Raw genomic sequence first — 12,500 nt, forward strand, 5'->3', positions numbered from 1 at the left:
CGCCAACTCGTGCGGGAGACTTTTTCCGCTTCGCGGCAAGTCGTCGCGCCGTGCTCTCCGCATCAACCGCGTACGCAGCGAACCGCAAACGTCGGGCGCAGCCTCCTCACCTCCCTGCGCTTTGCGCGCGAACGTTCCCTGTTCGCGCGGCAAAGCCTGGAGGAGGCACGGCCCCGCAGCGTGTTCGAGCGCCCGGTCTACGGGACACCCTGCTTACTTCGAGGGCAACAAGCGCAACGCAAGGCTGCGATCTCGCGCACTTTGCGCACGGCTGGAGAAGCTTTGCTGGCCGGCTTTCGCTCCTCGTGTTTACCGTGCGTTAAAGTTGCGCGTCCGTGGCTCTCGCAGCTCTTGCGCGCCCGGTCGCAGAGAGGAGTACGCAACCTCGACCGCACTTTCCCTGCAGGCTTCCTTCCGACTCGAAGTCCTGCGGCGGTCTCAACGAGGTGCCACATCCTCAATGCAGTCGGTCGCCCCCGTTTCGGTTGGGCTCTGGCACGACGGTCGCCACCGTCTCGCCCTTGAGTGGCCGCTGTTGGCGCTCGCTGTGAGGTGTTCAGCGTGCTGTCCGTGTTGCCGACGCGGTCAAAACGAGTCGACGGCTCACGTTCCCTTGTGCGCCGAAGGCTCTCTTGATATGTGATCCGACCCTCAGACAGACGAAGCCAAGGGAAGACCCAAGGCCGCAATGTGCGTTCAAAGAATCAGTGCTCAGTGTGTCCTGCAATTCACACCAAGTCTCGCAGCTGGCTGCGTTCTTCATCGACCCGAGAACCGAGTGATCCACCGCTTAGAGTCGTGAAAAGGTGTTTGTTCAATTCCGTACAGTCAAAACCAAACGTTTCTGGCACTCGGCCAAACAGTGGCCAAGAAGGGCGCTTTTCAGCGCACGCTTGGACTCCAAAACTCTGCCGCGCCTTTTTCGGCTGCCGCAAATCGAGCAAACGGTGTGTTTCGGACGGCGTTTCGCTTTCGCTACTTGCGAGTGCTTTCGTGGTCCACCCCTCTATAAATACTCGGGAGGCGTCGAAGCCGGTTCTCCAAGCCGGACCCGTAGGTATCGTTGTGTGCTCGCTCTCATTGGCCCGCCTAACCAGAAAATGCCTGCGGTACACCCATTTGGATAAGAGTGCACGCAGATGCGGGCCTCGACGGCTACACATTTCCTCGGGCGGCCGCCTCCCGGCCTCCGTGGAGCGCGGGATGCACGGTCCCATCGACAAGCCTCTCCCGTTTTTACCGTGGCGTCGCGGTTCACCACGGCAGGCGGGTCGGTCTCCTCCGCATAAAAAGGGGGACCCCCGCTTTTTGTTCCACGAAATCGCACAAGCTTTTTTCGCATCCACGGTTTGCCACCGCACACCAAAATGCCGATCCGGCTGCCTACTTTAGCCAACAGGTGGAGCCAGGCGCGCCGTACTTGCGCGGCACTTCCCACGTCCACCGAAGTCGGTGCCAAGGACCACTTTCGGCGCCGGAGCCGCGTACGAGCCTACTCGAGGCGGAAGAACGAAGCCAGCAAGGGCCTGGCCGCAAGTGCGTTCAATTGTCGGGACGTCCAAGTCCCTCGTTCTTCCGTGCTTCCTCTTTCGGCAAGTCGTTGCGGCACCTTCCCAAAGCGCGCAGACCCGCTAATCGCGACGAGCGCGACGTGGCCGTGCCGCCTTTCCCTCGGCAGCAAGCAAAACGCCTGGCAACGTCGACGCTCCCCTAACCGCGATCTCGCACCGTGTTTCGTGTGGCGAATTCAAAAGCCGGCCGGCGCTGCTGCAACCATTACGGTCGGTACGCATACGCCGCGGAGGGCGGGACGGTCATCGGAGCGTGCGGTTCCTCCATCGAGTACTGCGCACCTCGGCCGTCGCATCGCCGTGCCATGACCGGCCGCGCGTCAACGCGAACCAGTGCCAGCGAGATCCCTCGCCTGCAAGAACCGACCGGCAGCCTCCGTCACCCGAGGACGCGGAGGCGCTTGCCGCGGACGGCGGGACGGTATGCACTGGTGCACAGCGGACCCGTCACATCGCCAGTTCCTTGACCGACCGCCGACGCTTGTGCCGTTCCTCTCGTACTTGGCAGTCGCCGCGCGATTGTCGGGTCTCGTTCTTGCACGCTCGAACGGTCGGGAGGGCACTCGGCTGGCGTTTCGGGAACGCGCAGCCTCGCCTTCTACCGACGTAACTACGACTCGCCGTTCGCGCTCCGCCGCTCCTGTTTACAGTACTAGGCGGTCCCGCAGCGGTCGGGTCGCGCATTTCGAGCGCTTCGAGCCACGGTGCAGTGGCGGGTCGAAAGCCGACCTATGAGTGCGTTGCGCCGTTTGTACCCGCGTCCGCCACCTGGCCGACCGTCCAAGGTCGCGGTGTTGGCGTCCGCTGGGCGCAACAATTTGTCACGGGGTGCCGCTCCACATTCAGGCAGCCCCGTGGGGAAAAGCCGACCCCGCGTCCAAACGGGGTCAGCGGCAGAAAGTGTCGGGCGCAGACGCAGCTGAGGCGCTCACCCTTCACAATCCGTTAATGATCCTTCCGCAGGTTCACCTACGGAAACCTTGTTACGACTTTTACTTCCTCTAAATGATCAAGTTTGGTCATCTTTCCAACAGACCGGCGCAACCGAAAGGCCGCGCCGGACATCGGTCCGAAGACCTCACTAAATCATTCAATCGGTAGTAGCGACGGGCGGTGTGTACAAAGGGCAGGGACGTAATCAACGCGAGCTTATGACTCGCGCTTACTGGGAATTCCTCGTTCAAGGGGAACAATTGCAAGCCCCTATCCCAATCACGAAAGAAGTTCCACGGGTTACCCAGTCTTTTCAGACAGGGATAAAGACACGCTGCTTCCTTCAGTGTAGCGCGCGTGCGGCCCCGGACATCTAAGGGCATCACAGACCTGTTATTGCTCTGTTTCGTGCGGCTAGGAGCCGCTTGTCCCTCTAAGAAGGTTGTAAGGTGCTGGGAACCCCGCACCTATTTAATAGGCTAGAGTCTCGTTCGTTATCGGAATTAACCAGACAAATCGCTCCACCAACTAAGAACGGCCATGCACCACCATCCACCGAATCAAGAAAGAGCTCTCAATCTGTCAATCCTCCCAGTGTCCGGGCCGGGTAAGTTTTCCCGTGTTGAGTCAAATTAAGCCGCAGGCTCCACTCCTGGTGGTGCCCTTCCGTCAATTCCTTTAAGTTTCAGCTTTGCAACCATACTTCCCCCGGAACCCAAATACTTTGGTTTCCCGGAAGCTGCCCGCCGAGTCATTTGAGTAACTCAGGCGGATCGCTGGTTGGCATCGTTTATGGTCAGAACTAGGGCGGTATCTGATCGCCTTCGAACCTCTGACTTTCGTTCTTGATCAATGAAAACATTCTTGGCAAATGCTTTCGCAGTAGTTCGTCTTGCGACGGTCCAAGAATTTCACCTCTAGCGCCGCAATACGAATGCCCCCGTCCGTCCCTCTTAATCATTACCTCGTATTCCAAAAACCAACAGAACAGAAACGAGGTCTTGTTCTATTATTCCATGAAAGTTTATTCAGGCGACTCGCCTGCGTTGAGCACTCTAATTTTTTCAAAGTAAAAGCACCGGCCATCTCGAGGCACACAATGAAGTGCACCAAGAAAGAACCGGCATGATGTTCAGTCCGAGCCGTCGCATCGGGTAGATGCACTACTCGTCTGGAACTGAGATCCAACTACGAGCTTTTTAACCGCAGCAGCTTTAGTATACGCTATTGGAGCTGGAATTACCGCGGCTGCTGGCACCAGACTTGCCCTCCAATTGATCCTCGTTAAAGGATTTAGAGTGTACTCATTTCAATTACGGGGCCTCAAAAGAGTCCCGTATTGTTATTTTTCGTCACTACCTCCCCGTGCCGGGAGTGGGTAATTTGCGCGCCTGCTGCCTTCCTTGGATGTGGTAGCCGTTTCTCAGGCTCCCTCTCCGGAATCGAACCCTGATTCTCCGTTACCCGTAACAACCATGGTAAGCAAGTAACCTACCATCGAAAGTTGATAAGGCAGACACTTGAAAGAAACGTCGCCGGCTCGTGGCCATGCGATCAGCACAAAGTTATCCAGAGTCACCACACAATACGGGCCGAAACCCGATCGATCTTGGTCTAATAAAAGCACCCGTTACCCAAAGGGCTCCAGGCTCACTGCATGTATTAGCTCTAGAATTGCCACAGTTATCCAAGTAGGAAGAAACGATCTAAGGAACCATAACTGATTTAATGAGCCATTCGCGGTTTCGCCTTATTTCGGCATGTACTTAGACATGCATGGCTTAATCTTTGAGACAAGCATATGATTACTGGCAGGATCAACCAGGTAATCGTTCGACTGCGCGTCCGTCCTCGCCTTCGGCGGGCCGGACGCAGTCTGTGTGCGGCGGAGGCCACCTTCAGGCGCCCCAACACGCTTATTTTGCACTCCGAGATGACGGCGTTCGAGCTCGCTACGGCACAACCTTCCCGAAAGACGAGTGGGAGCCGTGCGGCAAGAAGCACGTTCATGCTCGCTCTTTTTCGTTGCATCGACTCGGTCGCGCCGTGCGGGTTGCCCAAGCCCGCTGCACTGTCGGTGGACCGGCCGGAACTAGCAACGGAGCCGAGACTGCAAAGCCGCCAGACGACGGGTCACGCCCGCGTCTTCGGCGCTTTCGCATCTGAATCGCCCGAGGACGACACGGAACACACCTCGATATCGTGGTAAAACGGCACCGTCCGACAACCAGCCCCTAACGCATCAAGCGGATGAGGCTGCAGACGACTGCCGTGGATTCCCCTGGAGCAGACCCGAGGACACGCTTGACGAGGCCGAAGCCCGCCGCATATCAGACACCCGGTCGCTTTCGCGTACGCCGCTCACGAGAACCCCCACATAATAGCAGCGATAAGTACCCAGACCTCCTTGGGCACTAATACGAGCGTACTCGAGAAAATTTCACCGCGGGTGTGCCCCGAAACGTGTGGCACGTTGAGCGTGCCACAAGTCTACGTCGCTCTCAAACCCGCCGAGGTCGTAGAATTTGCGACCCTACTCACGAAATTCCCACCGAGGATACGGCCGCAAACGTACCGCACCTTGGGTAGGCCACGAGTTTGTGCAACACTACGCTGACGGCACAGCACCGAGGTCGTGCGCGCACGCACGGGAAAATTCCGCCGCGGTTTCTGCCGAAAACGTGAGGCACCACGACTCTCCGCAAGTTCGCGTCGACTGCGAAAGACCGAAGTCGTGAACGACGTGTCCGCTACTCGCCGCCGACACGCTGGACACCAAACGTACAACGACTCGACGGCGTCGTAGAGGCCCACGACGCGGTTTTCCTTAACGACGTCTCGGCGTGGCACCGACAGGTTAGAACGGCCGACCAACGTTCCCTGTCCGCCGTTCGGCTCAGTCGAAGGGCTCGGCGACTTCGGCAACGCTGCGAAGCCGCACGGTGACGCACGCCATGTCCCCATTTTTTTTTTTTTTTCTTTCTGCGTCTGCCGGGGTGCCCCTATAATAGCAGCGATAAGCACCCAGACCGCCGTGGGTCGCTCGCCCCGGCTGACGTGGTTTTTCGTACTCCTGCGGCGGTCGCCGTCAAGCACGTCCAAATACGCTACTTTCGTGGGCGCATTCACGCTCTTTCGCTTCGCCGGAGTGCCAGCACTCACTCTGCCAAAAACGGCGAACATCCGAGCGGCGGTTCCCACTTTTGCGTCGGCGTCGCAAACCCCGCCCCGGCAGACGAGGTTTGCCGTACTCGTGCGACGGTGGCCGGCGGGCACGTCGAAAGACGCCGATATCGTGCGCGAATTGGCGCACCTTGGCTTCACCGGAGTGCCGCCACTGACTCCTCCAAAAACGGCGAAGATCCGAGCGGCGCTTCCCACTTTCGCATCGGCGTCCCGAACTCCGCCCCGGCTGACGCGGTTTACCGTACTCGTGCGACGGTCGCCGGCGAGCACGTGGAAAGACGCCGATATCGTGCCCGAATCGGCTCCGTTCGGCTTCGCCGGAGTGCCAGCACTGGCTCGGCGAAAGACGACGAACATCCGAGCGACGGTTCTCACTATTGCGTACGCGTCGCAAACCCCGCCCCGGCAGACGCACTTTGCCGTACTCGTGCGACGGTCGCCGGCGAGCACGTAGAAAGACGCCGATATCGTGCCGGAATCGGCCCCGTTTGGCTTCGCCGGAGTGCCAGCACTCACTCGGCCACAAACGGCGAACATCCGAGCGGCGGTTCCCACTTAGCCGTCGGCGTCCCGAACTCCGCCCCGGCAGACGCGGTTGCCGAGCTCGTGCGACTAGCGACCGCGAAGCCGTCTCGCGACGCCGCTTTCGTGCGCGGCTCCCACTGCGACCTGGGTCACCCGAGGTCGACGAGCAAGAAAGAATGTCGAAAAAAAATTTTTTTTTTTTTGCGTCTGCCGGGGTGCCCCTATAATAGCAGCGATAAGCACCCAGACCGCCATGGGTCGCTCGCCCCGGCTGACGTGGTTTTTCGTTTTCCTGCGGTGGTCGTCGTCAAGCACGTCCAAACACGCCACTTTCGTGGGCGCATTCGCGCTCTTTCGCTTCGCCGGAGTGCCAGCACTCACTCTGCCAAAAACGGCGAACATCCTAGTGGCGGTTCCCACTTTTGCGTCGGCGTCGCCAACCCCACCCCGGCATACGCGGTTTGCCGTACTCGTGCGGCGGTGGCCGGCGGGCACGTCGAAAGACACCGATATCGTGCGCGAGTCGATGCTTCTTGGTCTCGCAGGAGGGCCGCCACTCACTCCTGCAAAAACGGCGAAGATCCGAGCGGCGCTTCCCACTTTTTCGTCGGCATCGCAAACCTCGCCCCGGCAGACGCGCTTTGCCGTACTCGTGCGACGGTCGCCGGCGAGCACGTCGAAATACGCCGATATCGTGCCCGAATCGGCCCCGTTTCGCTTCGCCGGAGTGCCAGCACTCACTCGGCCAAAAACGGCGAACATCCGAGCAGCGGTACCCACTTAGCCGTCGGCATCCCGAACTCCGCGCCGGCTGACGCGGTTGCCGAGCTCGTGCGACTAGCGACCGCGAACGCGTCTCGCGACGCCGCTTTCGTGCGCGGCTCCCATTGCGACCTGGGTTACCCGAGCTCGACCAGCAAAAAAGAAGGTCGAAAAAAAATTTTTTTTTTCTGCGTCTGCCGGGGTGCCCCTATAATAGCAGCGATAAGCACCCAGACCGCCGTGGGTCGCTCGCCCCGGCTGACGTGGTTTTTTGTACTCCTGCAGCGGTCGCCGTCAAGCACGTCCAAATACGCCACTTTCGTGGGCGCTTTCGCGCTCTTTCGCGTCGCCGGTGTGCCAGCACTCACTCTGCCAAAAACGGCCAACATCCGAGCGGCGGTTCCCACTTTTGCGTCGGCGTCGTAAACCCCGCCCCGGCAGACGCGGTTTGCCCTACTCGTTCGACGGTCGCCGGCGAGCGCGTCGAAAGACGCCGATATCGTGCGCTAATTGGCGCTCCTTGGCTTCTCCGGAGTGCCGCCACTCACTCCTCCAAAAACGGCGAAGATCCGAGCGGCGTTCTCCACTTTCGCATCGGCGTCCCGAACTCCGCCCGGGCTGACGCGGTTTACCGTACTCGTGCGACGGTCGCCGCCGGGCACGTCGAAAGACGCCGATATCGTGCCGTAATCGGCCCCGTTTGGCTTCGCCCGAGTGCCAGCACTCACTCGGCCAAAAACGGCGAACATCCGAGCAGCGTTTCCCACTTTCGCATCGGCGTCCCGAAGCCCGCCCCGGCAGACGCGGTTTGCCCTACTCGAGCGACGGTCGCCGGCGATCACGTCGAAAGGCGCCGAATTCGTGCACGAATCGATGCTTCTTGGTCTCGCAGGAGGGCCGCCACTCACTCCTGCAAAAACGGCGAAGATCCGAGTTGCGCTTCCCACTTTTTCGTCGGCGTCCCGAACTACGCCCCGGCTGACGCGGTTTACCGTACTCGTGCGACGGTCGCCGGCGGGCACTTCAAAATACGCCGATTTCGTGGGCGCATTCACGCTGTTTCGCTTCCCCGGAGTGCCAACACTCACTCTGCCGAAAGCGGCGATCATCCGAGCGGCGGTTCCCACTTTTGCGTCGGCTTCGCAAACGGCGCCCCGGCAGACGCGCTCGTGCGACGTACTCGTGCGACGGTCGCCGGCGAGCACGTCGAAAGACGCCGATATCGTGCTCGAATCGACCCCGTTTCGCTTCGCCGGAGTGCTGCCAGTCACGGCGCAGAAAACGGCGAACAAGTGTTTTTTTTTTTTTTCCTAGAATTTGTGTTATAGAAGGCACATTTGATATCGGACGATAATTTTCAACTTTATCACGCGCACCGATTTTCGTGTAGAGGTTTGCAAGTTTATGGGAATTTCTCCACTTGGAATAATGCGATTTAGTAGTACTACGAGAACTTCATGGATGTACTCAAGGGTACGGGGCAAGTCAGTTACGTCAACACCTGCAGATTTTTTACACTTCAAACTGAAAATTGTTGGTTGTGAGTCCTCGTGTGATATTAAAGGCCGATTCGCTAACACATAGAACAAAGAAAGAAAGGAAGAAAAAACGCCCGCGCTCGCTCAAGAAACCTGGGTTCGCAACAAGTGGCAACAACAAGCAACCGAGCGAGTGCGCCAAAACCCGTGGCGGCCGAACAAACGCGAAGTCCCAACCGCGTCAGCCGGGGCGGCACGGGACAGGAAAAATCACTTCAGCCGGGGCGGCGGGGCACCGAATAAACCTCGTCACCTCGTCGCAGGATAAAAGAGGAAACAAAAAGTCTAAACAGCGTCTGCTGGAGCGAATGCGTAATAAAACAACAACAACAACAAAAAAAAACACCCGCGCTCAAGAAGTCTGCAATCCTCACAAAAGGCGACTGTGACCGAGCAGCGTCAGCCGGGGCCGTGCGGAAACGGAAAAACCGCGACTACCGGGGCGTCGAGGCACCGAAAAATCCACTTCAGCCGCGGCGAAAAAAAAAACAAAAAGAAAGACGGAGGGGGGGGGGGAACCACGTCTGCCGGGGCGAAGGAAAAAAAAAAACGCGTCTGCCGGGGCGAGCCCGGGTGCGGCACCACCGGGAAAACTGTGGCAAACAGACATGGCGATCGAGTGAGTGGGCCGCCAGCCAGGCTCAGCCAAAAAGTGCAAAGTCCGAACTGCGTCAGCCGGGGCGGCAAAAACCGCGTCAGCCGGGGCGGCGCAAAAAACCGCGTCTGCCGGGGCGGCACGAAACCGCGTCAGCCGGGGCGGGGCGAAAACTGCGTCAGCCGGGGCGAAAGAAAAAAAAAACGCGTCTGCCGGGGCAAGCCCGGGTGCGGCACCACCGGGAAAACTGTGGCAAACAGACATGGCGATCGAGTGAGTGGGCCGCCAGCCAGGCACAGCCGAAAAGTGCAAAGTCCGAACCGTGTCAGCCGGGGCGACGCAAAAACCGCGTCAGCCGGGGCGGCGCGAAAACCGCGTCAGCCGGGGCGGCACGAAACCGCGTCAGCCGGGGCGGCGCGAAAACTGCGTCAGCCGGGGCGGCGCGAAAACCTCGTCAGCCGGGGCGAGCGAAAAGGGGGGGGGGGGAACCACGTCTGCTGGGGCGAAAGAAAAAAAAAACGCGTCTGCCGGGGCGAGCCCGGGTGCGGCACCACCGGGAAGACTGTGGCAAACAGACATGGCGATCGAGTGAGTGGGCCGCCAGCCAGGCTCAGCCCAAAAAGTGCTAAGTCCGAACTGCGTCAGCCGGGGCGGCAAAAACCGCGTCAGCCGGGGCGGCGCGAAAACCGCGTCTGCCGGGGCGGCGCGAAAACTGCGTCAGCCGGGGCGAGCCCGGGTGCGGCACCACCGGGAAAACTGTGGCTAACAGACATGGCGATCGAGTGAGTGGGCCACCAGCCAGGCTCAGCCAAAAAGTGCCAAGTCCGAACTGCGTCAGCCGGGGCGGCAAAAACCGCGTCAGCCGGGGCGGCGCAAAAAAACCGCGTCTGCCGGGGCGGCACGAAACCGCGTCAGCCGGGGCGGCGCGAAAACTGCGTCAGCCGGGGCGAAAGAAAAAAAAAACGCGTCTGCCGGGGCGAGCCCGGGTGCGGCACCACCGGGAAAACTGTGGCAAACAGACATGGCGATCGAGTGAGTGGGCCGCCAGCCAGGCACAGCCGAAAAGTGCTAAGTCCGAACTGCGTCTGCCGGGGCGGCACGAAACCGCGTCAGCCGGGGCGGCGCGAAAACCGCGTCTGCCGGGGCGGCACGAAACCGCGTCAGCCGGGGCGGCGCGAAAACTGCGTCAGCCGGGGCGAGCCCGGGTGCGGCACCACCGGGAAAACTGTGGCAAACAGACATGGCGATCGAGTGAGTGGGCCGCCAGCCAGGCACAGCCGAAAAGTGCTAAGTCCGAACTGCGTCTGCCGGGGCGGCACGAAACCGCGTCAGCCGGGGCGGCGCGAAAACCGCGTCTGCCGGGGCGGCACGAAACCGCGTCAGCCGGGGCGGCGCGAAAACTGCGTCAGCCGGGGCGAGCCCGGGTGCGGCACCACCGGGAAAACTGTGGCAAACAGACATGGCGATCGAGTGAGTGGGCCGCCAGCCAGGCACAGCCGAAAAGTGCTAAGTCCGAACTGCGTCAGCCGGGGCGGCAAAAACCGCGTCAGCCGGGGCGGCGCAAAAAACCGCGTCTGCCGGGGCGGCACGAAACCGCGTCAGCCGGGGCGGCGCGAAAACTGCGTCAGCCGGGGCGAAAGAAAAAAAAAACGCGTCTGCCGGGGCGAGCCCGGGTGCGGCACCACCGGGAAAACTGTGGCAAACAGACATGGCGATCGAGTGAGTGGGCCGCCAGCCAGGCACAGCCGAAAAGTGCTAAGTCCGAACTGCGTCTGCCGGGGCGGCACGAAACCGCGTCAGCCGGGGCGGCGCGAAAACCGCGTCTGCCGGGGCGGCACGAAACCGCGTCAGCCGGGGCGGCGCGAAAACTGCGTCAGCCGGGGCGAGCCCGGGTGCGGCACCACCGGGAAAACTGTGGCAAACAGACATGGCGATTGAGTGAGTGGGCCGCCAGCCAGGCACAGCCGAAAAGTGCTAAGTCCGAACTGCGTCTGCCGGGGCGGCACGAAACCGCGTCAGCCGGGGCGGCGCGAAAACCGCGTCTGCCGGGGCGGCACGAAACCGCGTCAGCCGGGGCGGCGCGAAAACTGCGTCAGCCGGGGCGAGCCCGGGTGCGGCACCACCGGGAAAACTGTGGCAAACAGACATGGCGATCGAGTGAGTGGGCCGCCAGCCAGGCACAGCCGAAAAGTGCTAAGTCCGAACTGCGTCTGCCGGGGCGGCACGAAACCGCGTCAGCCGGGGCGGCGCGAAAACCGCGTCTGCCGGGGCGGCACGAAACCGCGTCAGCCGGGGCGGCGCGAAAACTGCGTCAGCCGGGGCGAGCCCGGGTGCGGCACCACCGGGAAAACTGTGGCAAACAGACATGGCGATTGAGTGAGTGGGCCGCCAGCCAGGCACAGCCGAAAAGTGCTAAGTCCGAACTGCGTCTGCCGGGGCGGCACGAAACCGCGTCAGCCGGGGCGGCGCGAAAACCGCGTCTGCCGGGGCGGCACGAAACCGCGTCAGCCGGGGCGGCGCGAAAACTGCGTCAGCCGGGGCGAGCCCGGGTGCGGCACCACCGGGAAAACTGTGGCAAACAGACATGGCGATCGAGTGAGTGGGCCGCCAGCCAGGCACAGCCGAAAAGTGCTAAGTCCGAACTGCGTCTGCCGGGGCGGCACGAAACCGCGTCAGCCGGGGCGGCGCGAAAACCGCGTCTGCCGGGGCGGCACGAAACCGCGTCAGCCGGGGCGGCGCGAAAACTGCGTCAGCCGGGGCGAGCCCGGGTGCGGCACCACCGGGAAAACTGTGGCAAACAGACATGGCGATCGAGTGAGTGGGCCGCCAGCCAGGCACAGCCGAAAAGTGCTAAGTCCGAACTGCGTCTGCCGGGGCGGCACGAAACCGCGTCAGCCGGGGCGGCGCGAAAACCGCGTCTGCCGGGGCGGCACGAAACCGCGTCAGCCGGGGCGGCGCGAAAACTGCGTCAGCCGGGGCGAGCCCGGGTGCGGCACCACCGGGAAAACTGTGGCAAACAGACATGGCGATTGAGTGAGTGGGCCGCCAGCCAGGCACAGCCGAAAAGTGCTAAGTCCGAACTGCGTCTGCCGGGGCGGCACGAAACCGCGTCAGCCGGGGCGGCGCGAAAACCGCGTCTGCCGGGGCGGCACGAAACCGCGTCAGCCGGGGCGGCGCGAAAACTGCGTCAGCCGGGGCGAGCCCGGGTGCGGCACCACCGGGAAAACTGTGGCAAACAGACATGGCGATCGAGTGAGTGGGCCGCCAGCCAGGCACAGCCGAAAAGTGCTAAGTCCGAACTGCGTCAGCCGGGGCGGCAAAAACCGCGTCAGCCGGGGCGGCGCAAAAACCGCGTCTGCCGGGGCGAAATCAAAAAAAAAAACAAAGAAA

General features: G+C 61.5%; 2 non-coding genes across 2 annotated transcripts; both read right to left on the reverse strand.

The window, feature by feature from the left end:
* Nucleotides 1-645: 645 nt before the first annotated feature.
* On the reverse strand, nt 646-798 carry LOC142790658 (5.8S ribosomal RNA). The gene has a single exon (XR_012889678.1). It is a non-coding gene; the product is annotated as a 5.8S ribosomal RNA (ribosomal RNA).
* A 1,719-nt stretch (nt 799-2,517) lies between these two features.
* Nucleotides 2,518-4,332, reverse strand: LOC142790608 (small subunit ribosomal RNA). Its single transcript, XR_012889638.1, has one exon. It is a non-coding gene; the product is annotated as a small subunit ribosomal RNA (ribosomal RNA).
* Between the last annotated feature and the right edge of the window lie 8,168 nt (nt 4,333-12,500).

Source organism: Rhipicephalus microplus, unplaced genomic scaffold (genome assembly GCF_043290135.1).
Source record: "Rhipicephalus microplus isolate Deutch F79 unplaced genomic scaffold, USDA_Rmic scaffold_117, whole genome shotgun sequence".
Classification (NCBI taxonomy): domain Eukaryota; kingdom Metazoa; phylum Arthropoda; class Arachnida; order Ixodida; family Ixodidae; genus Rhipicephalus; species Rhipicephalus microplus.